Here is a 27,963-nt window from a genome sequence, read left to right as displayed (position 1 = left end):
GGGTACTGATTCAGAAAATTGCATTGGATAGACCACATCAGCTCTAGTTTATGATACGGAACATATGCCATCCAATAGTCGTCATCTGCTCACCCAAAGAAAACCATATTTAATAATCTAGAGCTGATGTGGTAGTAGTAACTTTCGTGGGTAGTCAGCCTCTCCCTTCCTGACAGACTCATTGCTTCTCTAACTACACAGATATCTATAAATACAATGTCAATACACAAATGTCCTATTGCTATAAACTTCAGCAACAATACCAACTGCAATAATGAGGAGAATACCAAACTAACTCGTATAGTACACAAGCATGGGAAGCAAACACATAGGGACTGTTTACAATGGTGCAACAAACATAATATTCATGTTTTCCAAAATAATTAGTCGGATCTTCCAAAGGTTGTGTGAACAAACTTCAACAATTCAGTATTGTCCCATGTGAATTCAAGATGTGATAAAAAGTCTTGTTTGTTTCCCATGCTTGTGTACTATATGAGCTAGTTTGGTATTCTCCTCATTATCCCAATTGGTATTGTTGCTGAAGTTTACAGCAATATGACATTTGTGTATAGACTCATTGCTTCAGCACTATAAGAGGGTTTTGTGACACCAGTCGCTCTCATTGCCGTGTAGTTTTGAGGCAACGATGTAGTAATGGTGAGGATGCGGACCATATTTTTGTTCTTGGGGACTACTGGTGGTCCACAGGCAGGGAACCACTGCATTAGGAGAAGGGAACCAGTCTCCATCTGTATACTTCTCTCTCAGCTTCATTGCTGTAAAACAGTAGTAAAACAGGACTAACTCCCTGCCTTTCAATATATATTGTTCTGTTCTTCTGGCCTGTTTTAGAGTGTGTATTATAATTCCTGACTCACAGGCCAATCTTCGTGTATGGTTCATTGAGTGCAGTGCATTACTAACTCCACTCAGAGGCGCCATTTTTATCTGCTTTGCTTAGCAGATGACCAAGAAGGAGGTGGAGGAGATCTAGATTTGTTCAAGGTACTAACAATCAGTTTTTAAAAATAGAAAACGCAGGGAGTCTTTTCACCTCTGCGTTAACAGTATTCTGAGAAACACAATAGCATATTAAATTATTAAGAGTCAATCGAAGAAAATACTAAGCTATTATTTTAATTTTTCATGCCTAACAGCCAATACACCGGGCTATATTAAGGGAAAGAAAAGTTGGATCAGCCAGCCTCATTAGGCTTTACCTCTCCTTGAACTGGTCACCCAGTACCAACCTGTCTTGCTGCAGCAGAGGGAGTGTTGAAACACAAGACTACCCACTGAGCTTGGTCAAAGGCAACTCAAGGCAATGTTTTGATCCTGTAATCAACTGAACCATTTATAGAATTCTTTGCAGGACCCAGAAGATGACATTTCTCACCTGTAAGCTTCCCCCTGCTATTGCACTGCCTCATTCACAAAATGGCCATTACCTTAATACCAGGAGCCTTTTCTACGAAAGCATCGTAAGAAACCATCACCTTTTGGCTCTTCCATGGTGTAACTGTTTCTATTCCAGATGGCCATTGATAAGAAAACCCACACAGTTTGTTTTTGTTGCAAAACTGCTATTGATAGGTGGTAAGAACGGTTATATCCTCCACATAGTCCGTTCCTTTTATGTTGTGCCCGTTTTTTTATCAGAGCGTTGAGGGAAAGGCCTTTTCTGTTTTTAATGATAGTGAATCACTCTGGGGACTTTGCTGGTTAACATGAATGCTTTGAACAATAAATAATGCTTGTCACATACCTTCTCCTCCTCTGGCTTTCCCCCAGGCGGTTTGGGGAGATTAGAGGTGATTCTAGAATGCAAGGGGGCTATTTCCCAACCAAGGAACCACTAAGATACCTTTGTGCATCACCTTTCCAAAGTTTACAGATAGCCTCCCTCCATCTTTTCTCTTATTCTTTCTGTAAGACTACATACTTGAGAATTTGCCCAGCTCTGACTAGCAGAGTTGCTAAGAAACGTTTTAGCACTATCTGTTGATTTGTTCAGTTAGTTGGGAGTCACATTTGTTGAGCTCTCTGGGAACCTATTTCAGATTAGATATAAATTAGTTTGGACGATACATCACATAACCAAAGTCTGGAAAAGTTATATTTTTTATTACAGTTCCCGGAACACGCACGTACCAGTCAGCGAGCATCACCTGTATAACTCAAACCTATGCACAGCTGAGCAAAGGAAAGCAGATATTTTTGAACTGTGGTGTTGGAGGAAAAATTTGGGAGTGCCTTAAACCACAAGAATATCAAACCAGTCCATACTCCAGGAAATAAAGCCTGACTGCTCACTGGAGGGAAGGATATTAGAAGCAAAGATTAAGTCCTTTGGCCACATAATGAGAAGAAAGGAAAGCTTGGAGAAGACAATGATGCTGGGGAAAATGGAAGGAAAAAGGAAGAGGGGCAGACCAAGGGCAAGATGGATGGATGGATGGATGGTATCCTTGAAGTGACTGGCTTGGCCTCGAAGGAGTTAGCGGTGGCCACGGCCAAGCTCTGGCGTTGGCTGGTCCATGAAGTCACGAAGAGTCGGAAGCAACTGAACAACAACATGCATGTCTTATTTTGAAATAGATTTAGTCAAGTTCCAAAAAGATGCTAGGCCCAGAAAGTAATTTGAGTACTTTAAAGTAATTTATGTTAGGATCATGAACATTTTATTTGAGATTCTTTAACTGAAATGAATACAATTTCGCAAAATCCCTAAATACACTGCTACAAGCCTTTACATTTTAACCTTTCTGTAAGGCCAGAGGTTATGCTATGTGCCAACGGTGGATTAGAAACTGGTAAAACAACTAGTTAAATATTATGTATTTAAGACTTACACCATTATCACCAAATGAAAGATGTGTTTGCCTTCTTTGATAATGTCCAGTGACCTAATTAAAATATCATGCTATGAATAATGATGTAAAAAAATGTGGCCAGAGTTTGCCCTTTGGAAAAATTTATTTATTCTTTCCACTACTGGGAACTTAAAAGTAACATGGTCGAAGCAGGAAAAGCTTCTTGTTTATTTCACACAAAGTGCTGATCACGCTTGGAGCCAAGTCTCAATTAAAAAAGAATGGTTACTTCAGGCAATAAGAACATTGATACTTAGTCAGGTGATGTTCACCTGGCATGGATGGTAGATCATGTGCATCTTCTGTCAATCGTACATGAGATCTTTTCCAAACAGAGAGATCCGGATTTCCTTCTAAGATGTTTAACTCTCTATTTAAGGCTCACGAGATGGGAAGGGACACAGGCATTAAATGGGGATTCTTCAGTGAAGCAGCCAAGAAAACACCTATTTGTGTAGTGGAGGGGGTGGACTCATCTAAGGCAGTGGTTCTCAACCTGTGAGTCCCCAAATGTTTTGGCTTTCAACTCCCAGAAATCCTAACAGCTGGCAAACTGGCTGGGATTTCTGAGAGTTGTAGGCCAAAACACTTGGGGACCCACAGGTTGAGAACCACTGGTCTTATGCCTTTGGGAGAAAACTGATATACAGTGTTCCCTCACTTATCGCGGGTGCTACATTCCAGAACCACCCATGAAAAGGGAAAATCCGTGAAGTAGGGACGCAGGAGCCTGGAAGAGGCAGCCAGGCTCTCGCTTCTGCAGCTGCTGCCGCCGTTGCTACCCTTTTTGCTTGCTCGCTCCCCCCCCCCCCCCCCGCTTGCTACTCACCAGGCCGAGTCCTGGTTCTGCTGCTGGGACATGGCCCAGTGAGTGAACAAGCGAGGGAGGGTGGGTGAGTGAGTGAGCAAGGGTGGGTGGGAGGGTCACCTCCTCCAGGCTCCTGCTTCTGCTTCAGTTGTTGCGCCCTCCCTCACTTGCTACTCTCCAGGCCAGGTCTCCAGGCTCTAGTTTCTGATACAGAAATATGCCACTCAGTAGTCACCATCTGCTCACCCACAGAAAACCATATTTAATAATCTGATGTCAATCAATCAATATTTATTAATGCTCCGACCAATGGTCATACACATTTACAGAAGCAGCATCAAATAAACATCTATACAGAACACTGTAAAATCCAACAATTAGAAGTAGGGTGCCAGCAGGTTAAAACAGGGCATACAAAATATACATTGTGAGGTGCAGCAACTCAAATGCAACATGTGCTGGGAGTTGCGTATTTTACTGGTAGAAAGCCAATATGAAAGTTTGGTCATTTAGAAGAAAAAGAGAGAGAGAGAAAAGAAAAAAGAAGCTTAAATAACAATCTTAGTCCAGCGTCAGTACAAAACATTGTAAAATTCAACAATTAGAGGCAGAATGCAAGGGGGGTAGAACAAAGCTTGCAAAATATAACTAGTGAAAAGCCAGTGAAAGATATCAGTCATGTTAAAAACTAGAAAGTGGAGTTTGTTTCCAAGGGGTACCAATAATGTGGTGGCAAGACATTATTGACTAGGAGCAGAATGTTATCTGCCGATCAGAACTATCAAAATGTATCAAATCTCTTTAGTACAGGGCTTGGAAAAAGTGAATTGTATAGCAAAATTATGCATATTCTCATCATGGTTTTTTTTTCTAATTCCTGTAAAATTTGTTCAGATGGATTTGGTACCTTTTGGAAACAAGTTTCATCTTGAATTCATGCATCTTGAATTCATGCTTCATCTTTGAAGGAGCCCCCGGTGGTGCAATGGGTTAGATCTTTGTGCCAGCAGCACTGCTGACCAAAAGGTCGGGAGTGGGGTGAGCTCTTGTCCGTCAGCTCCAGCTTCCCATGCATGGACATGAGAGAAGCCTCCCACAGGATGGTAAAACATCCAGGCGTCCCCTGGGCAACGTCCTTGCAGTCAGCCAATTCTCTCATACCAGAAGTGACTTACAGTTTCTCAAGTTGCTTCTGACATGCATTTTTTAAAAAAAATATTAAATACACAACTACACCCCAGAAAATAGCACTTGTGGTGATGCTTGTCACCTACAAATTAATCATGCCACCCCAATGTCATCCCAAACCAGACAGGCATGCACAGCAACCCCCCCCCCCTATTTTCCTTGAAAGAAATGATTTTTGAAAAATCACATTAAAGCCTAAAAGAAGAACTTTCACTGTTACACGTTATGTGTTGTTACAATGCTGGAACACAGATAGGTAAGGGGATTTCTTGCAGGTTGTGTAACCCCTAGGATAGCTTCAACCAGTTCAAGGTCTCGTCATCCCATCAGGTTTTGGCTCTTAAATCCCGAGGTTTGTGATCATCCTGACCTGGCAAACCTGTGGCTGGAATGCATTGGCATGGATGTTCATTGGTACACAAACATGGGATGATGTTGCACATGACCTCCACCTTCTGACAGGTTGCCAATGGAGAACAGTTCAGAGTGTTGGGGATTATCAGTAAATCCCTCAGCGGTTTGGTCCCAGGATACCTAAACATCTAAAGTACAGAAGAGTCATCGGTTATGGGAACTGCAAAACTGGCAGGGTGACGTTTTCTCTCCACACTGTAAAAAGGATAGCAAAAGTATGCCCAAAGGCCATATGTGAAACATCAGACTTTGTATTATTATCGGTTTTAACTATGCATTTTTAGTAAGTGTTCAACTCTATTTTAATGTTTGTATCAGGCATGGGCAAACTTGGGCCTTCCAGGTGTTTTGGACTTCAACTCCCACCATTCCTAACAGCCTCAGGCCCCTTCCTTTTCCCCCTCAGCCGCTTAAGCGGCTGAGGGGGAAAAGGAAGGGGCCTGAGGCTGTTAGGAATGATGGGAGTTGAAGTCCAAAACACCTGGAGGGCCCAAGTTTGCCCAAGTCTGGTATATGCTTTGGGATTTAATTTATATATTGCATTATTTTTAGTCTTAAACCCTTTGAGTTTCCTTTGGGAGAAAAGAAGGATATAAATCCATATAATACTCTTCCAACTCTGGTTACATCCAGAGTCTATATAGGCTTTTCTTCTGGCCTGGGATTTCTGAGTTTTTCCAAACTCAGAAGAGTCAGAGGTCTGGAGAAGTTGCAGTGTGACACAATCTTCAGCCTCTTCTGCCAAAGTGCAGGTGCTTCACCAAACAATAGTTCCCAGGATCCCATAGCATTGAGCCTTTGCAGTTAAAGTTGTGCCAAACTGCATCACTTCTACGGAGTAGATGGATCCCAAAGTCTAGATACATGTTCTTTGCAACTGTCCCCCATTCTGTCTTTTTTCATCTATATCAGTGTTTCTCAACCTGGAAATTGGGACCCGGGGGGGGGGGGGGGGTCGCAAGGGGGTGTCAGGGGGGGGGGTCGTTAAAGACCACCAGAAAACACAGTATTTTCTGTTGGTCATGGGGATTCTGTGTGGGTGTTCGTTTGTGGGGTTCAGAATGCTCTTTTTTTGTAGGTGAACTACAACTCCCAAATGTCAAGGTCTATTTTCCCCAAACTCCACCAGTGGTCACATTTGGGCATATTGAATATCCGTGCCAAGTTTGGTCCAGATCCCTCATTGTTTGAGTCCACAGTGCTCTCTGGATGTAGGTGAACTACAACTCCCAAACTTCCAATGCACACCAAACCTTTCCAGTATTTTCTGTTGGTTATGGGAGTTATGTGATTCAATTTCATCGTTGGTGGAGTTCAGAATGCTCTTTGATTGTAGGTGAACTACAGGCATGCAGCTGGGGGGTTGGGGGGCTTCAGCCCCCCCCCCCCCCCGAAATTCTGATGGTGGTCCGTGAGAAGGCCTTACTGGTACATTATTTAAACTGTTATGTTTATTCATATCATGATCTGATCACCATGATCAATATATCCCATATGCATGGGGGTATTGGGGTAACAATACAAAAGGTTTGCTAGGGTAGACCCTCTTTCACTCAGACTCAGCCCCCCCCCCCCCCCCGAAACAAAATCCTGGCTACGGGCCTGGTGAACTATAAATCCCATCAGCTACAAAATCAATCCAAACCCCACCAATATTTAAATTTAGGTGTATTGGGTATTTGTATCAAATTTGGACCAGTGAATGAAAATACATCCTGCATGTCAAATATTTACATTGGGATTCATAACAGTAGCAAAATTATGATGCAGCAATGAAAATAATTTTATGGTCGGGGGTCACCACAACATGAGAAACTGTATTAAGGGGTCACGGCATTAGGAAGGTTGAGATCTATATGTTACGTGTGAGCTTTTTATGGTTCTTTTTTATCTTTTACGATCTCACTCATTCAGCAATGCATTTGATGGCAAGACTGGTTTCTGGGTAAATACGGTTAAGATCCGGTTAGGCTGCAATTGAGGCTTATTGTTTACCGGACCGTGAAATCCCACACGGGACATTTCTTTCCCAATAATTGCTGGGTTGAGGTCGTGCGGAGGGACACTCAGTACTTTTCCATGTTGGAGAATATCGGGATGTTCAAAGACTGAGGGTGTGTTTGCTTCTCCGTGTTTAAAAAAGATGGCTTCAAGGATTGGGGGAGGGGGAAACAAATTTTTGAAAAGCCACTCATTCTTGGCATATGAATCACAAGCTGAAAAACGTCGGTCATAAGTTTTCTGACATTAACATGAATTAGGATGACAGATGAAGAGGCCAGTGTGGAGTGCAATAGAGTTGGTCCTCTCAACATCTGCGGGTTTCAATTTTGCAAATTTGACTATTTGTGGGTTTAATTAATAAATCTGGGGGGTCTAGAGCAGGTATGGGCAAACTTTGGCCCTCCAGGTGTTTTGGACTTCAACTCCCACAATTCCTAACAGCTTACCGGCTGTTAGGAATTATGGAAGTCCAAAACACCTGGAGGGCCAAAGTTTGCCCATACATTGCCTAGAGATTCCTAGAGACAATACTTCCCTTTAAGTCAGTGGTTTTCACCCTTCCTAATGCAGCAACCCCTTAATATAGTTCCTCATGTTGTGGTGACTCCCAACCATCAAATCATTTTCGTTGCTACTTCATAACTGTAATTTTGCTCCTGTTGTGAATCATAATGTAAATATCTGATATGCAGGATGTATTTTCACTCACTTGACCAAATCTGGTTCAAATACCTAATATGCCCAAATTTGAATATTGGTAGGGTTGGGGGGGGGGGGGTATTGATTTTGTCATTTGGGAGTTGTAGTTGCTGGGATTTATAGTTTACCTACATCCAGAGAGCATTCCGAACTCCACCAAGGATGGAATTGAACCAAACTTGGCACACAGAACTCCCATGGCCAACAGAAAATATTGAAAGAGTTTGGTGGGCACTGACCTTGAGTTTGGGAGTTGTAGTTCACCTACATGCAGAGAGCACTGTGGACTCAAACAATGATGGATCTGGACCAAACTTGGCACGGATACTCAATATGCCCAAATGTGAACAATGGTGGAGTTTGGGGGAAATAGATCTTGCCATATGGGAGTTGTAGTTTCTGGGATTTATAGTTCACCTACAATCAAAGAGCATTCTGAACTCCACCAACGATGGAATTGAACCAAACTTGGAACAAAACTCCCATGACCAACTGAAAATACTGGAAGGGTTTGGTGGGCACTCACCTTGAATTTGGGAGTTGTACTTACTTACTTACTTAGGCGATCCCTCGTTGGACGAGTAAGATGGTCTTCCATTATGCGTTTCCTTGTGGGTTCGTAGGTGGCTGTGGAGCCCTATTCTTGACCTGCATCTTCTCCCACAGTGAGGGCATTGGTTTCCAGGTGGAAGGCGGTCCCAGTTGGGGTTGGTTTGACGCGCCTTCCTCCTGGCACGTTTCTCTCTTTCGCCCTCCACTCGTGCCTCCTTGAATTCTGTAGCACTGCTGGTCACAGCTGACCTCCAGCTGGAGCACTGAAGGGCCAGGGCTTCCCAGTTCTCAGTGTCTATGCCAGAGATTTTAAGGTTGGCTTTGAGCCCATCTTTAAATCTCTTTTCCTGTCCACCAACATTCCGTTTTCCGTTCTTAAGTTCAGAGTAGAGCAACTGCTTTGGGAGGCGGTGATCAGGCATCCGAACAACGTGGCCGGTCCAGCGGAGTTGATGGCAGAGAACCATAGCTTCAATGTAGTTCACCTACATCCAGAGAGCACTGTGGACTCAAACAAAGATAGATCTGGACTAAACTTGGCACAAATACTCAATATGCCCAAATGTGAACACTGGTGGAGTTTGGAGAAAATAGACCTTGACATTTAGGAGTTGTAGTTGCTGGGATTTATAGTTCACCTACAACCAAAGAGCATTCTGAACCCCACCAACAATAGAATTGAACCAAACTTCCTACACAGAACTCCCATGACAAACAGAAAATACAGTTTTCTGACAACTCCTCTGACACCCCCCCCCCCCACTCTGCTTTAAGTGTCTGCAGGTCCTCCAGAATTCACTGGAGGATCAAAGTGCATCTACAGTGTAGAATGAATGGAGTGTAAAGCCACTTTCATCTACCATGGCTCCATGCTTTGGAATCCTGGGATTTGTAGTTTGGCGAGACTCTAGTACTTTGGCTTTAAAAAAACTTGAAAACTACAACTCCCAGCATCCCATAGTATTGAGCCTTTGCAGTTAAAAGTGATATCAACCCTCATTAATTCTAGTGTAGATGCACCCTAAGTAAGTACACCTCCCTAAACTGCAAATCCCATTATTACATTGGAATTATGACTCTATACATTACATTGGACCCCTACAGTCATGATAATTATAGAGTTCCAAAACCCTTCTTATTGTAGAATGAGTGCAACTTGGCTGCAGACTATTGGGAGTTGTAGTTTCACAGGGTCTTGAGCCTTCACTGTCAAAGAGCAGTGAAGGCTCAAGATTGGTGGATTAGTGGTCCACCAATCTACAGCTCCCAGGGTTACATAGCATTGAGCCTTGGCAGTTAAGTGAGGTCAACCCGCACTAATTCCACAGTGTAGATGCACTCAAAGCAAGTACACCTCCCTTAACATTTCATCGAAATAATGACCCTATAAATTACATAGGACCCCTAAAGTCAGGATTGTTATAGAATCCCAAGTTTCTTCTTAATGCAGCTTGGCTGAAGAATCTTGGGAGTTGTAGTTTCACAAGCTCTTGAGCCTTCCCTGTCAAAGAGGACTGGTGATCCACCAATCTACAGCTCTCAGCATTGAGTCTTGGCAGTTAAGTGAGGTCAACCCGCATTAATTCTACAGTGCAGATGCACTCTAAGCAAGTACACCTCCATAACAACAAATCCCATCATTTCATTGGAATTATGACCCTATAAAGTACACAGGATCCCTAAAGTCATGATAATTATAGAGTATCAAGTCCTTTCTGAAACAATCTTGGGAGTTGTAGTTTCACATGATCTTGAGCCTTCCCTGCCAATGAGGACTGGTGATCCACCAATCCACAGCTCTCAGGGTTCCATAGCCTTGAGCCTTGGCACTTAAAGCGCTGTCAAAGCGCATTGATCCTACATTGTAGCTGCGCCCATTGAAAGTGGCCTTACTTCCGGGAGCTAAATCCACCTGCGCCAGCAAAAATGGCGTCCTGAGGCCACGCCGCCGCTTGGGAAGGCGACACGCCCACGCCTCGTGCGGCGGGAAGGGGGCGTGCCGATGCTAATTAAAAGGGCGGCCTCCTCCAATGGCGTCCCGCCTTGAGCTTTGGGAGGCGGGGCTAGCCCTGGGTGAAACGTGGGCGAAAGCGGAGGTCTGTTTGAAAACAAGCGGAGGAGGCGGTGACCGTGGTGGAGGGACCCGCCGGGGAAGGAGGCAGCGGCCCTTCGGAGTCTCTGCAGCCAGGGGGGAAAAAAAGGTGAATTTCCAAACATTTTTGAAGTGTTGACCCCTTGAGGAAACCTAAAAGGAGCAGCCTAGGAGTGCAAAAAAAACAAAACCCCAAAACAAACCAGGGGAGATCTACACTGTAGAGTTGATGCAGTTTGATACCGCTTTAACTGCCATGGCTCAGTGCTATGGAATCCTGGCTTGCTTGGTGGGATACCAACTGATTCTTTGGCATCTAAAGACCTTTGCAAAACTGCTAGATTCCCAGGATTACATCACATTGAGCCCTGGCAGCTAAAGTGGTATCAAACTGCATTAATCCTACAGTGTAGATGCACCCTTGAGCAAGTGCTGAAAAGACCCGATGTTTTGGACTCTGTTTGTGGTACGAGGGACATGTAACTGATCGTTGGCTCTCTTGGTGTTTTGGATTGTTTATATTGCTATTATTTGGATTGTTTATATTGTTATTATTTGGGTTGTTTATATTATAATTCAAGATTTAAGGAAGCCAAGCCAGACCTCTTGAGATCTGATCCTAGAGATGCCAAGGATTGCCATGGGGTGCACCTGCACTGCAGAATTAATGCAGTTTGACATCCCTTTGTTCAGTGCTGTGGAATCTTGGGATTTGTACTTTGGCATTCTTTGTGAAACTACAACTCCCAGGATTCCATAGCATTGAGTCTTGGCAGTAAAAGACTTGTGTGCAGCCCATGTTTTGGATTGTATTTATTTCGGTGTCTCTGGTGCGAGAGATATGTCACTGATTGTTGCCTTCCTTGGTATTTCAGATTGTTTATATTATTATTGTTGTTATTATTCAAGAATTAAAGAAGCTAAGCCAGATCTCGTAAGATCCGATCCTATAGATGCATAGGATTGCCATGGGGTGCATCTGCACTGCAGAATTAATGCACTTTTGACATCACTTTAACTTCCATTGCTCAATGCTGTGGAATCTTGGGATTTGTAGTTTGGCATTCTTTACTGTGAAACTACAACTCCCAGGATTCCATAGCATTGAGCTTTGGCAGTTAAAGTGGTGGCAAACTGCATTAATTCTGCCATGTAGGTGCATCCTATGATGCAAATGGGAATCACGTTTTTGCTTGTAGTGCAAGTCCTGTGCACCTTTCCTCCTAAGTTAGCTCTGTGCCTATCTTTACAAAATGTACACAGCATTGCAGCCTTGAATGTCAGTTTTATAGGGAATGTGCTGCTTTCAATTCAATAGGACCTTCATAGGAAGCAAATTTTCTTTGAACCTAGCAGTTCAAAAACATGCAAATGTGAGTAGATCAGTAGATACTGCTCTGGCAGGAAGGTAACAGCGCTCTGAGCAGTCATGCCGGCCACATGACCTTGGAGATATCTACGGACAACGCTGGCTCTTCGGCTTAAAAATGGAGATGAGCACCACCCCCCAGAGTCGGACACGACTGGACTTAATGTCAGGGGAAAACCTTTACATTTATCTTGTAATTTCAAGTTACTCAATGGTGGTTTTAAATTGTATTGTGCTGTTGTTTATTTGTTTATGCTGTTTTATGAATTTTAATGCTTCATATTTTAACCCCACGTAAGCCGGGGAGATGGAGGCGGGATACAAAAATACAGTTATTATTATGGGTTTTTGTGAGTTTTTTGAGCTGCATGGTCATGTTCCAGAAGCATTCTCTCCTGAGGTTTCGCCTGCATCTATGGCAGGCATCCTCAGAGGTTGTGAGGTCCTCACCATAGATGCAGGCAAAACATCAGGAGAGAATACTTCTGGAACATGGTCATACAGCCCGAAAAACTTACGACAACCCAGTAGTTCCGGCCATGAAAACCTTCAAAAATATATTATTATTATTTGAAACATAACAAGATGAGTCCACAGTTGTATTGAATCACACGTCAGACACTTCCCAAGTGTCTATAATAATAATAATAATAATAATAATAATAATAATAGTAATTATTATTATTAGTATTATTTGAAACACCACAAGATGAGTCCACAGCAAACACTCTGCTGGCTGTTGTATTGGATCACACATTGGACACTTCCCAAGTGTCTAGGACTGTGTGATGTATAAGCAAATAATGCGTGCAGATCCCAGTTATTATTATTATTATTATTATTATTATTATTATTATTATATGTTTTTGCAAGGTGGTTTGCAGGGCAAACTCATCCAGCTCCTTGGTGGGACATGTATCCAAGGTGCATAGGAATGCAACTTGACTTCATATAAAAAGAAATTGGTTTTATTACTTTATGAAAAGAAGGTAGATGGGTGTGTGTATGTGAGAGAGATAATAGATGTGGAGTGCTGCTTTTCTTTAGTGGTGCCTCTACGTTGCAAATTTAATGAAGTTTAATGTGTTGTCGAAGGCCTTCATAGCTGGAATCACTGGGTTGCGTGAGTTTTCCAGCTAATCACTAATCAACAAAGGATTCCCCCAGGCAGGTAGCAGCCAAGCCTTGAAGCTGCAAAGCTTTTCAGTGCTACTCAAGGTGGCCAATTGCAGCATTCACACTTGCCTCAAACAGACAAGAGTTCTTTCTCCCACCCTGGATGTTCCACAGATATATAAACCCCACTTTCCTTGTTTCCAACAAACTACACAACCTTTGAGAATGCCTGCCATAGATGTGGGAGAAACAACAGGAGATAATGCTTCTGGAACATGGCCATACAGCCCGGAAAACTAACAGCAACTACAAGAGCTTGCCTTCCCTAATTCTTCTAATATTTGATAGCTTTAGTGTACTCAGGAATTGAAGTTTTGTCTCTTTTGTAGGAAGTCTATACTCTTTTGACACAACTTAAACTCCCAAGGCTCAGTGCTATGGAATCCTGGGATTTGTAGTTTGGTACTCTTTGGCAGAGAAGGTTAAAGACCGCAGAGAACTACAACTCCCACAATTCAATAGCATGGTACGTGCATCCACACTGTAGAATGAATTGCAGTTTGACACTACTTTAACTCATATGGCTCAGTGCTGTGGAATCCTGGGAGTTGTAGCTTTATCACAGTCATGGGAAAATTTTGGCCCTCCGGGAGTTTTGGACTTCAACTCCCACAATTCCGCTGTTAGGAATTGTGGAAGTTGGAATCCAAAACATCCAGAGGGCCAAAGTTTGCCCATGCCTGCTTTATCGGGTCGTTTTCCAAGTTCTTTTAGCCTTCTCAGCCAAATACGAGTGGTGCCTCAACAAACTACAAATCCCAGAATTCCATAGCATTAAGCCATGGGTGTCAAAGTCTTATCAAACTGTATTAATTCTATACCATGTCTCTCTCAGATTAGAAGTTTGTACATAGTTTCGTAAGATGTGATAGGCACATTTATTTGGTGTGCCTCTTTTGTTGTTGTGGTTGTTCTTGTTGTTGTGTGCCTTGGCTGACACTTGCAGAGCTCAAAGCAGGCTTCCGTGAGTTTTGTGTCTCGTGATTCCGCTTTTGGTGTGCCAGTGCAGCCACAGCAAGGGAGGGCCTCTCTCCAGCCAAGATCTCCTGGGTTGGGGGAGTGTCTCCAGAAGTGGTTCGAGGGCACATGATGCAGCCGTGGTGTGGCTAAAGTTAAAGAGATTTGGCTTTGGTGTGCTGCCTTGACTTACGTGGCAGCATTTCCTTTCCTGGTGCTGCTGGCACTGCGAGGAAGTTGGGTGGGTGAAAACATGCTTTGTAACCCAGGGTGCATCTACAGCAGGCATGAGCAAACTTTGGCCTTCCGGATATTTTGGACTTCAACTCCCACAATTCCTAACAGTAGGCTGTTATGAATTGTAGGAGTTGAAGTCCAAAACATCCGGAGGGCCAAAGTTTGCCCATGCCTGTTCTACACACTATAGAATGAATCCATTTTGACACGACAATAACTGCCCTGGCTCAATGCTGCAGAATCTTAGAATTTGTGTTTTTACAAGATTTTAGTTTTTAGCCTTCTCTGACAAAGCCTCACCAACTACAACTCCCAGGACTCCAAAGCACCGAGCCATGGCAGTTCAAATGGTGTCAAACTACATTAATTCTATGGTGTCGACACTTTATACCGCACCTGAAGAAGGGCACGCATGGAAGCACATACTAAAATAAAACCAGGTATTGTACGGAAAGGTGCTCCCACATTCCTTTTTTTCCCTTCTGTCCCTCCCATCCAACTTGTTTTGAATCAGCCAGTCAAACCTCAGGCTCTTATCTGCGGAGTTTGAGCTTGTTTATCTTCCTTGGCTAGGAAATAATATTTTGGAGGCCTAATTAGATACTGCCATTGAAGGCAGTGTAATGTTTTTCCCTATATCTTGTGGCATAGTGTTTTGTTTTGTTTCTCGGGGCCCTTCCAGACAGGCCCTATATCCCAGGATCTGATTCCAGGTTTTCTGTTTTAAAACTGGATTATATGAGTCTGCACTGCCAGATAATCTGGGATAAACAGAAAACCTGGGATCAGATCCTGGGATCTAGGGCTTGTCTTGGAGGGCCCTCTGTCTGGTTGCAACATATGTTAAGACAGAAAAAGGGAGCATCTATACCAGCGTTTCTCAACCTGGGGCGTCTTCTTTGAAAATGTTTAAGCAGAGGCTGGATGACCATCTGTTGGGGGTGCTTTGAATGTGATCTTCCTTCTTCTTGGCAGGGGGTTGAACTGGATGACCCACAAGGTCTCTTCCAACTTTATGATTCTATGGGGGAGGGGTTGGGACCCCTGGGGGATTGCAAGGGGGTGTCAGAGGGGTCAACAAAGACCATCAGAAAACACAATATTTTCTGTTGGTCATGGGGGTTTCAGTGTGGAAAATTTGGCCCAATTCTATCGTTGGCGGGGTTCAGAATGCTCTTTGATTGTAGGTGAACTACAAATCTCAGCAACTACAACTCCCAAATGTAAAGCCCTATTTTCCTCAAACTCCACCAGTGTTCACATTTCGGCATATTGAGTATTCGTGCCAAGTTTGGTCTAGATCTATCATTGTTTGAGTCCACAGTGCTCACTGGATGTAGGTGAACTACAACTCCAAAACTCAAGGTCAATTCAATGCCCACCAAACCCTTCCAGTATGTTCTGTTGGTCATGGGAGTTCTGTGTGCCAAGTATGTTTCAATTCCCTTACTGGTGGAGTTCAGAATGCTCTTTGATTGTAGATGAACTACCAATCTCAGCAACTATAACTCCCAAATGACAAAATCAATCCCCCCTACCCCCACCCCACCAGTGCTCAAATTTGACACTTGTGCCAAATTTAACCCAGTGAATGAAAATACATCCTGCATATCAGATATTTACATTACGATTCATGACAGAAGCAAAATTACAGTTACGAAGTAGCAACAAAAATATATGTATGTTTGTGGGTCACCACAACATGAGGAACTGTATTAAGAGGTCGCGGCATCAGGAAGTTTGAGAACACTGAATATACTGTAGAATAATGGAGCTGCTGAGAATAACAACAACAATATGTTTATTTGTTTACTTATATCCCACTTTCCTCTCCCAAACAACACTCAAAGCAGCTCACAACACTAAAAAAACAATGCAACCTACATCATATATATGATAGAATGGAATTGATGCAGTTTGACATCACTTTAATTGCCATGGCTCAATGCAGTGGCATCTTGGGAGTTGTAGTTCGGTGAAATTCAGCACTGCTTGTTATGGAGCCCCCGGTGGCGCAGTGGGTTAAATTGCTGATCTGCTGAGCTTGCTGACCGAAAGGTCACAGGGTTGAATCGGGGGAGCGGGGGAGTTCCTACTGTTAGCCCCAGCTTCTGCCAACCTAGCAGTTTGAAAACATGCTAATGTGAGTAGACCAGTAGGTACCGCTCCAGCGGGAAGGTAACAGTGCTCCATGAAGTCATGCTGGCCACATGACCTTGGAGGTGTCTATGGACAACGCTGGCTCTTCGGCTTAGAAGTGGAGATGTGTACCAACCCCCAGAGTCAGACACGACTGGACTTAATGTCAGGAGAAAACCTTTACCTGTTAGAGTGCTGGCTGGCAATGGGAGTTGTAGTCCAAACACATCTCAGAAGAGACCATGTTGGGGGGAGAATGAACAGGCATGGGCAAACTTTGGTCCTCCAGGTGTTTTGGACTTCAACTCCCACAATTGTGGGAGTTGAAGTCCAAAACACCTGGAGGACCAAAGTTTGCCCATGCCTGGATTAGAATGATCTTCAGTCCTTCGTGGCTTTATGAGTTGAAGGATTTTTTTTTTTTGGAGAGGCAATATCTCTGTTTTCAGTTCCTCCTTATTGCTTAGCTACAGCCTCAAGTCTTCTTTCAGAGTTCAGTGCTTCAAAAGAGACATTGTGGGAACCATGGCAATGGAATGTTTAAAGCCCTGTTGATGCAGGAGTTTAAACCCAGGCCCCTCCTGGATGGTGGTTACATAATATTTCTTGCCTTCTCATCTCTTGGAAGGAAAGACTGTCATTAGGGATGTGAACCAGGAGCTTGTTCAACATTCATTTGTGCATAAATGGAAACAGGATTTGCAGCATTTTAAAAAATGCAGCTTTTAAATCGCTGTTGGGTCACGTTGCCAGATGCTAAAGCAAAGCTAGAGAGCGGCCGGGTATTTTAGTTTCTTCTAAAGGTACATGTACACTGTCCAATGAAGTTGGCATGATACCACTTGAACTAGTGCTATGGGATCATGGGAGTTGTAGGTTGGTGAAGTGCTAGCACTCTTTGGCAAAGAATGCTAGTAAAAGTAAAGGTTGCCCCTTGAAGTCTAGTCGTGTCTGACTCGGGCTTGGTGCTCATCTCCATTTCTAAGCCGAAGAGCCGGCGTTGTCCATAGACTCCTCGAAGGACATGTGGCCAGCATGACTGCATGGAGCGGCGTTACCTTTCCACCAGAGCGGTACCTATTGATCTAGTCACATTTGCATGTTTTTGAACTGCTAGGTTGGCAAAAGCTGGGGCTAACAGAGGGAGCTCACCCCGCTCTGTGGATTCGAACAACCGACCTTTCAGTCAGCAAGTTCTGCAGCTCAGCGGTTTCACCTGCTGCACCACTACGGCCCCATATCTACTGCGGCCCCATATAAAGAAGGCTAAAGACCTAATAAAATGACAGCTCTCATGATTTCATAGCATTGAGCCCAAGTGGTTTCAAACTTCATTGATTCTACAGTGTAGATGCACCCGTGGCTAATTTCTGCAAATGAGGTGTTTCAAGAAAAAAGTAGCATCTCCCAACTATCAAATTAGGACTATATCTACTTGTTAATCCCAACTAGAGAAGATCAATTGAATCAATGGTACTTACATAAGTGTTGTCTCAAATACCGTACCTTTCATTCAGTGGAGCTACTTTACTTGAAATTAACAGTTGGATTTAGCTCTAGAGCGTAGGTGTTTGTTTATAGGCAACCGCAACCTTTACCAGTGTGGCGCCCTTTTTCAATTGCTATAATTGGCCATGTTAATGGGGATGATGTGAGTCGCAGTCCAAAACATCTGTAGGGCATTGTGAGTTGGGAAAACAACTTGTTTTTTTGTACTTCTCACATAATATAGCTATTGTGTTGTCGAAGGCTTTCATGGCCGCAATCGTTGGGTTGCTGTGATTTCCATGTTCCAGAAGCATTCTCTCCTGATGTTTCACCTACATCTGTGGGAGGCATCTTTAGATATTTTGAGGTTTGTTGGAAACTATGCAAGTGAGGTTTATATAGTGAGGTTTGAGGTTTGCAATTGGCCACCTTGATTAGGATTGAATGGCCTTGTAGTTTCAAAGCCTCGCTGATTGCTGCCTGGTGGTGACCAATTGCAACATTCACACTTGCCTCAAGCAGACAAGAGTTCTTTCTCCCACCCTGGACATTCCACATCCCGGAAGACTCACAGCAACCCAATATAGCTATTGTATAGAGAAATCCACAAGTGACTTGTTGATTCCAAGCTGTTGGAAATATGTGTTTATAGTGAAGCCATCCATGCAAGTGGGGACATCACCTCTTTTCAAACAGACATTAATGTTTTTAACAATATACTTTAAAAGATTGTAGGCATAGGCATACAAGTGCAATGTACACAGGTCAGGTGCATTATGTGACACAAATTATTACTGACTTTATCTTATGGATGAAAACCTGATGCTAACAAGATGAACTTTTCCCTTCCTTTGTAAACTACTTTCTGCTAAATCTGTTTACTGAGAAACCTTCGCTTTAAAGTCTGGATCCATAAATAGGCTGTTCTGAAAAGGGTGATTTGCAGAGTGCTCAGTAAATCCACTTTCAGGCACAAAAAGGAGACACGCCAGCGATCCCGAAAACAGCACTGACAAGGAGTGTCCTGGGAGAATCGGTTCTGTAAATTAGCTTTCCTTCTGGGAAAGCGCCAGTACTAACTGTATTTGATAATGCAAGTAATAGCACCAGACCTTCTAATTAGGAATGAGTGTCTAGCATTCAGTGCTATGCAGAATATATAATTAAGAGGGAGGCTCAGAGAATACCTCAGGCAGATAAAGCAAGCTAAATGGAAGGTCAGGAAGAGGTCCTTTGGCGAGGGTGGAGTACATTTAATCATAAGCAGTGTAGACACATTCTTAGGTGATCTCAAAATGAATCTTAAAAGCATTTAAGCCAGGCATTTCAAAGGTATTGTCTGCACAGGACATAGAGTGCATCTGTGCTATAGGATTAATGCAGTTTGACACCACTTTTACAGCTATATCTCAGTGATATGGAGTCATAGGAGCTGTTGTTTTTCAAGGTCTTTTAATTCTTCTCTGCCAAAGAGTTCTGGTGCCTAGTCAAACTATAACTCTCATATCATTGAAGCATGGCAGTCAAAGCAGTGTCAAACTGCATTAATTCTACAATGTGGATGCACCCTTAGTTTCCTAGAGGTTTTGACTAGAGTTAGGGAAAGTTTACTTTTTGATGCCAATTTCTAGAATCTTGAAGCCATCCATGGCTCACTAGTGCTATAAATTCTGGGAGTTGTTTTCTAAGTCACTTTTCCAAACAGAGATTCTATTCTATTTTGAGATCAGGTTTCTTAATCTGGTAAGAAACTATGCTTGGATAGAAAAAAATTCTTTGGACAGCAGTACTATTTACACTACTTCAGAGTAAGCTATGACCTTGTTGGCTCACTCACTTGATTTTTCTCAGTTAGTTATGAAGTAAGACCTAACATGTGGATGGATAGTTGCCACTGTAGTACCTAGCTTACAGTTCTGTCTAAAATGCGTTTGATCAGATGTAAGACCATGTGAATTAAATGAAAGTAATGATCTGAGAACCTGTGGGTTGGACTGCAACAGGGTTTGAATCCTCAGTCATGGAAACTCTGGATGACCTTAAGCAAGACACACACTCTCAGCCTCAGAGGACAGCAAAGACAAGCCTTCTCTGGACAGATCTTACCAAGAAAACCCTTTAATACAGTGGTTCCCAACCTGTGGTCTGCGGTCTCACCATTACTACCCCTTTGCCTCAAAACCACACAGCAACAAGAGGACTGTTGCACAAAACCCTCTTATAGTGCCGAGGCAACGGGGATGACAGGAGAGGAGAGGCTGACTACCCATGAAAGATTACTACTACCACATCAGCTCCAGATTATTAAATATGGTTTTCTGTGGGCGAGCAGATGGCGACTACTGGATGGCATTATGTTCTGTATCAGAAACTAGAGCTGATGTGGTCTATCCAATGCAGTTTTTTGAATCAGCACCCCAAATTACCAACCTGAATCTAAAGTTGACCAAAAATTGATTCGTAACCCTTTTGATACTAACATTGGAGAGTGGTCCCTGGTCAATCACTGCTGGGAACCACCGAGAACCACTGCTGTAATAGGTTGTCATAAGTCGTAAACAACTTGAAAAATACATCAAACTCTCCCTAGTAAACATGGTTAGGAGCACAGCCTTAAAATATTGTGGCATACCTGCTATCGTTTGACAAACTTGCAATGATACATTGGTTGTATATCCATGAGGTCATGAAGAGTATGGAGCGACTGAAAGAATAAACAACAAAAAATAGTATAAGTAAATACCCTAAAGGCACCTGATCTTGGAAGCTAAGCAGGGTCAGCCTTAGTTAGTGTTTGGATGGAATACAACCAACAGATACCAGGTGCTGTAGGCTCTGTTTCAGAGGAAGGTGACAGCAAACCACCTCTGGGTATTCCTTGCCTAAGAAACCCATATGAAGTTCATGAGGTCACCATAAGAAGACGGGTGACTTGAAAGCACATATGCACACACATTTGGCAAGGGCATTTAGACCTTGTGACGATGTTTACACAGTCATTATTGTTTTAAGTACTACGAAGTGAAAATATGGGTTTCTTTTCGTAGTATCTCCCAGCTAACCCTTCTGTGGAATATTTTCTTTGTTAGAATCTTTCTTATAATTTGGCTTCTCACCAGTTATGTTTAGGCAGTGACTCTGCTCCTGGGTTCTTGTTCTGAGAGATCGTAACATGAAGTCAATAATCACAATTATCAATGCGCCTTTATCTTGCCTCCTTTTGCTTAGTTTATTTTTTGGGAGGAGTCATAATTTGGATGCCTGTGCAGAGGGTTCATGGATTCCAAACACATTGCTCAAAATCTTAATTGTAATGAATTTTTATTTCATTTTGATCCTAGAAATTGGGTGTGTTATGTGTGCATGGTCTGGTTTATGAAAAATTTCTAGTTTTTTATATTGGTAACCTGTTGAATTTTGATACAATATACCATTGTGTCTCTGTGCCTTGGATTTACTTACCTGTTTATGACAAACTCATGGATTTCATAAGGATTTCTTAGGCAAGGAATATTCAGGAGTTAGTTTGTGATTTCATTTCTCAGAAATATAGCTTATAGCATTGGCATTTCTTCGTACCTTTAGGGCATTTAGGCAGCCCCACATGACATTGCTTTATGATTATTTAAAACAGGAATTTTTAACATTTCACAGATCTGCTAAACAGAGATAAGCAAGAACAAAAATTTCCAACTTGTTATTGATGTTCTCAATTGTTCTAGCATTTATGCTTCCTTAGCAACCTGATAGAGATGATTAATTACTGTGTAACATGATTTTTGTTTCTGGGTTATAGATATCATTTCCTAATTGGTTCTATCGTAAAAACACGGAAAAAGTTTATTAAACTGCAAAACCTTGATCTTTGCGGGGCATTTTGCAGCACATTTTGCTATGGTTTGTCAATGACTGTTTCATCGAGTTTCAACCAATTCAACATAGTTTGTGGCAGCCACAAAAACAAAGTTTCTGGAGTATAACAACTACAGTACTTTCAAAAATAAGTACTGCAGAATTAAATAGGAAATACCACTTCCAAACCAGCAACAGTTTTTTTTTTCAAATTATGATCATTGTGTTATGATCATTGGGACAGTACTGAGTCCCATGGTCTAGTGGTCTGACCTAGTATGTGATTAGTATCTCTTATCTGAAAAATGCTTGAGATCAGAAATGTTTTGGATTTCCCCCCGATTTTGAGAGAGCTCCCACCGTTAGGCCCAGTTTCTGACAACCTAGCAGTTCAAAAACATGCAAATGTGAGTAGATCAATAAATACTGCTACTGTAGGAAGGTAATGGCGCTCCATGCAGTCATGCTGGCCACATGACCTTGCAGGTGTCTGTGGACAATGCCGGCTCCTCGGTTTAGAAATGGAGATGAGCGCCACACCCCTTTACCTTTACCTTATATTCGTATCTCTTTGGATTCTGCAGCACTGTTGGTCACAGCTGACATCCAGCTGGAGCGCTCAAGGGCCAGGGCTTCCCAGTTCTCAGTGTCTATGCCAGAGTTTTTAAGGTTGGCTTTGAGCCCATCTTTAAATCTCTTCTCCTGTCCACCAACAGCCTATTTAGATATAGTATTACTAATAAATAAATAAATTAAAAAATACATAACTTTGTGTTGTCAAAGACTTTCATGGCCGGAATTACTGGATTGCTGTGAATTTTCCGGACTGTATGGCCATGTTCCAGAAACATTATCTCCTGACGTTTCACCTACATCTATGGCAGGCATCCTCAGAGGTTGAGAGGTCTGTTGGAAACTAGTCAAGTGCGGTTTATATATCTGTGGGATGTCCAGGGTGGGAGAAAGAACTCAAGTCTGTTGGGGGGAAGTGCAAATGTTGCAATTGGCCAGCGTGATTAGCATTGAATAGCCTTGCAGCTTCAAAGCCTGGCTGTTGCTGCCTGGAGGCATCTTTTGTTGGGCGGTGTTAGCTGGCCCTGATTGATTCCTATCTGGGATTCCAGTTTGTTGAATGTTGCTCTTTATTTACTGACCTGATTGTAGAGTTATTTTTTAAATACTGGTGGCCACATTTTGTTCATTTTAATGGTTTTGTACTTTCTGTTGAAATTGCCCACGTGCTTGTGGAATTATTGTGTATACATATATGGGTGTGTGTGTGTGTGTGTGTTGAGCCCTATTAAACACAAACTGTAGTGGCCTGGGAAATACCAAAATATTGTTGCAATTGGCCAGCATGATTAGCATTGAATAGTCTTGCAGCTTCAAAGCCTGGCTGTTGCTGCCTGGAGACATCTTTTGTTGGGCGGTGTTAGCTGGCCCTGATTTATTTCTGTCTGGAATTCCTGTGTATATATATGGGTGTGTGTGTGTGTGTGTTGAGTCCCATTAAACACACAAACTGTAGTGGCCTGGGAAATACCAAAATATTGTTGCAATTGGCCAGCGTGATTAGCATTGAATAGTCTTGCAGCTTCAAAGCCTGGCTGTTGCTGCCTGGAGGCATCTTTTGTTGGGCAGTGATAGCTGGCCCTGATTGATTCCTATTTTTTAAATGTTGATCTTTATTTACTGACTTGATTCTAGAGTTAATTTTTTAAATACTGGTGGCCAGATTTTGTTCATTTCCATGGTTTCCTCCTTTCTGTTGAAATTGCCCACGTGCTTGTGGAATTCTTGTGTATACATATATATGTGTGTGTGAGTGTGTTGAGTCTGGGAAATACCAAAATATCAATAGAGATAATTGGATATTGATCAATAGGGCCTGTGTTCTTTTGCAATCTTTCGGAGTCGTTAGGGTTGATTGAATGGCAGGTGAGGCCGAGGCCCCACGAACAAAGAGTGCTTCTGTTGCCTCAAAAACCGCGCCTTTTTGTTTACTGCCTCCCCCTATCCGCGGCCGAAGGTGGTTTCCCCCAGTTGCGTCACACGCTCCTTCCTCCCCGCTTTGTTTTGAACCGCCCTCTCCGAGCAGGCTGGTTTCCTGCTTTTCTATTGGCCGAGGCGAGCAGGGGAAGGGCGGCCAATCAGAATGGACGGCTTGCGGCCTTGTTGCTGGGCAGAACGGACGCAAACGGAAGTGAGCCCAATGGTCGAGGTGGGGGAGAAGGCCTTTCTGTCCTGGACTCTGCTGTGAGAAGAGGGACTTCCGGATTCTTCAAATTATTAACTCATTCAGAACAGCTAGAGCAGGCATGGGCCAGCTTGGGCCCTCCAGGTGTTTTGGACTTCAACTCCCACCATTTCTAAGAGCCTCAGGCCCCTTCCTTTTCCCCCTCAGCTGCTTAAGCGACTGAGGGGGGAAAGGAAAGGGCCTGAGGCTGTTAGGAATGGTGGGAGTTGAAGTCCAAAACACCTGGAGGGCCCAAGCTGGCCCATAACTATTCTAGAGCCCCAAAGGCCCTCAAACTGGCTTAGAAAGGGTTCATTGGACATTCTCCCTACCCTCAGGTGTATAATATTTTAAAATGCTGGCTTTATTTGTGTAGGAGCGAAACAAAAGAAGGGAGCAGTCCATTTTCCAGCTTCTGTTATGAGACCCGTGTTATTATGGTATCAATTTGCGTGTTTCTTTTTTCTCCGAACAGACTCAAAAGCGTTGAACGGTGCTAGAAACCAATGGACTGTACAATAATAAAACCTCAAGGCGATCCACGTTAAAATAGAATTAAACCAAGCCCTGTCAATCTCAGGTTCGCCTGTTGGGAACAGTCTTCCAGCTCTACTTCTGCAGGTTGAGCATCATTTCTTCAAAGTCCTTAGGATTTGATACATGATAGCCATATATAAGTATGTGAGAGGAAATCATAGGGAGGAGGGAGCAAGCTTGTTTTCTGCTGTCCTGGAGACTCGGACGCAGGGCAATGGCTTCAAACTACAGGAAAGGAGATTCCACCTGAACATTAGGAAGAACTTCCTGACTGTGAGAGCTGTTCAGCAGTGGAACTCTCTGCCCTGGAGTGTGGTAGAGGCTTCTTCTTTGGAAGCTTTTAAACAGAGTTTTAAATTGGTGCTTTGAATGCTTCTTAGGAGGGGGTTGGACTAGATGGCCCATAAGGTCTCTTCCAACTATGATACTAAGTGTTTTCAATTCAAATCTTAATTCAATTTTTATCAGAAAAAAACACACACACATGCACAGAACAATCCTTAGGTTGGTAAAGGTTTCCCCTGACATTAAGTCGTCTCTGACTCTGGGGGTTGATGCTCATCTTCATTTCTAAGCTGAAGAGCCGGCGTTGTCCGTAGACACCTCCAAAGTTATGTTGTCAGCATGACTGCATGGAGAGCTGTTACCTTCCCGCCAGAGCGGTACCTATTGATCTACTCACATTAGCATTTTTTTTGAACTGCTAGGTTAACAGAAGCTGGGGCTAACCGCGGGAGCTCACGCCGTTCCCCAGATTCAAACCTGTGATCTTTTAGTAAGCAAGTTCAGCAGTTTAACCTCCTGCACCACCAAGGGCTCAAATCCTTACACAGGGTTAAACTGCTAAGCTGCAGAATTTGCTGACCGGAAGTTGAAGTCCAAAACACCTGGAGAGCCGAAGTTTGCCCTCCAGGTGTTTTGGACTTCAACTTCCCATTGAGCTTCATAGACACCTGATTTTATATAAGGCAGATTTCCTATATTTCATAGGGGACAGAGACTGGAATTCTACAAGAAATTCTGAACGTACAGTGTAGGTTATTACCTGCAGTGGCCATCCATATCCCTCAGGAAGACCGTAGAAGGGCATTTTCTCCCTCCTATATTAGTGCCTTTCAATTGATGAATTCGTCAGTTGGAACAACATGGACAATACTTATCTAAAAGAGACCTTGTTGGTTTTGCTTTGTTGTCTACACCTGTAAGGGAGGCCTGAGAGGATGCTTTCAGCAGACTCTTGATTTGTATGAAGCACTGCTTACAACTATGAAACACTGGTTACAATTATTAGCTTGGCCTTCATTCTCTGTATAAGTGAATGTACAGCATGCTCTTAGAAGTGTGCTCACAGCTGTGTACACATTTTATGTGAAAAAAAGATTAATTAAACTTGGGGAAACAGTCCCTTGAGTAAGACATGCAGGTTCCCACATCTGTCAACTTGTGTCTGAAGAGAGCTTTCCACGTGTGGTTTCTTTGCCTCTACTATGGTGATTATGAATATATACTAAGTTGCACTGAGTTTTGTCCAATATTTCTTCTTTTTAGATGTTCAGGTGCTGTATTTCCACCTAATTTACCTGTGCCCTTATCAAATCATTAAGACTTCTGTATTGAAGTGCTTTGTTTCAGTAACATACCATAAGACATTGTTTCTTTCTTGCCACTAAAAGCTATTGTTGTATGACTTGTTCTGAAGGCTAGCTTTTCCTAATTTGTTTTGAAATTTGATGCAGCAGCCTATAGTGCTAGAAAAAAGAAGGGCAGTGGTTCTTAACCCCAGAAGTTGACCATCAACTCTCAGAAATCCTAACAGCTGGTAAACTGGGATTTCTGGGAGTTGTAGGCTAAAACACCTGAGGACCCACAGGTTGAAAACCATTGGAGTAGGGAGTGCAGTAGTTTGTTTGTGAGATACAGGAATGGGAAACCCGTGGCATTCTAAATATTGAACTGCAATTCCCGTCTGCTCTGATCAGCATATCCAAACAAAAGTAAAAGACTGGGGATTACAATTCAACAGCATCTGAATAGAAAGTTGTGGTTTCTCATTGCATTTGAGCTGGACCTGATTTTTTTAGATGACACATTCTCAATACAGGGCAGATTAACAGAATGATTGCAATATTAACTTCACCCTCCACATGTAGCATGGATAAAAAAACCATAGGTAAAAAGAAACAAATTTCCATTGGATGACTGTCAGAACTCTGCAGATGGTTAAGGACAAGAATAAGACAAAAGTAAAAGGTTACAGAAATAATGTCAGAATCCTGAATGCAACTATTTAGCAAATTGTGCATAAAGACTAAGACAGCTGTAATAACAGTGCAAAGGAGTAGAAGAGGCCAACAAAATGATAGAACAGAATACCTTTTCTACAAGAGAAATCAGATGAAAATTTAAGAACAGGAATGTTGTATGATCAACAGGAACACAATATATGGTCAAGACTAAATAAAAGAAAGATTGAAATCATACATTGAAGAACTATGTAAAGGGGAGAAAAAGATGATAGATCCCTTCAAGGAAAAGCCTTTTGACAAAATCACAATTTGAGAAAGCTAAGTAGAACCTGTCTTTAAACATTTAGGAGAAATAATTCGACTGTTACATGCTACAGAGATGGAATATATAAAAATCTGCCAATGAATAAATTAGTACTTTGGCTCCATTAATTGTCAGGATGGCAGTGATAGTCAAAAAATCAGAAAATAACTTAAGACTTGGGAGGGACTCAGTGAATGCTAGATAAAATCACCAGATGTAATACCAAAATCTGAATTGCTCATGCCATCATACTTCTGATTTATGTATATGTTTGTGACAGCTGAACATTGAAGAAAGCTGACAAGAAGAAAATTACCTCATTTGAAATGTGGCTCTGGAGAACAGTCTGTGACAAATTAGTAGGTCCAAGAGCAAATAAAGCCTGCACTCTGATTAGAAACTAAAATGAGTAAACTGAGCCTATTGTACTTTGGATGAATCATAAGACTACGTAGCTTATTGGAGAAGACAATAAGGCTTGATAAATTGGAAAGCAGTAGAAAAGGTAGATCAAATTATAGGTGAATTGGTTCAATCAAAGAAGCCATGGCCCAGAATTTTTAAGACCTGAGCAGGGCAACTGATGGCCAGAGTTCGTGGAAGTTGGGGTTATGGTGGCTTCATAAATGAGAGACCTTTGTGACAATTTGTTACTAACAGCTCTTCTAAGATTGCATGCACAGGTTTGTCATAAATTGAAGATGACATGATAGTCAACAACAATAGTTAATATGGATTACATTTATTTTATTTAACACTGTGGTGTAGTTAAAATTCTACTTGGGTAAG

General features: G+C 42.5%; 1 protein-coding gene across 4 annotated transcripts in view; it reads left to right on the top strand.

Annotated features, from left to right (window-relative positions):
- The first annotated feature begins 10,634 nt into the window (after positions 1–10,634).
- PDCD4 (programmed cell death 4) overlaps positions 10,635–27,963 on the top strand; it is a 31,366-nt gene continuing 14,037 nt past the window's right edge. Inside the window, exon 1 of one of the 4 annotated variants that reach the window (XM_060768392.2) lies at positions 10,635–10,742. The gene's annotated coding sequence lies outside the window, so the exon portion shown is untranslated. Of the gene's footprint in view, positions 10,743–23,975; positions 24,073–24,562; positions 24,709–27,963 lie in introns of those variants that run through there. The other 3 variants (XM_060768393.2, XM_060768396.2, XM_060768395.2) reach the window with 3 other exon arrangements.

Source organism: Anolis sagrei, chromosome 3 (assembly GCF_037176765.1).
Source record: "Anolis sagrei isolate rAnoSag1 chromosome 3, rAnoSag1.mat, whole genome shotgun sequence".
Classification (NCBI taxonomy): domain Eukaryota; kingdom Metazoa; phylum Chordata; class Lepidosauria; order Squamata; family Dactyloidae; genus Anolis; species Anolis sagrei.
This window is presented reverse-complemented; position numbering and strand designations above follow the sequence as displayed.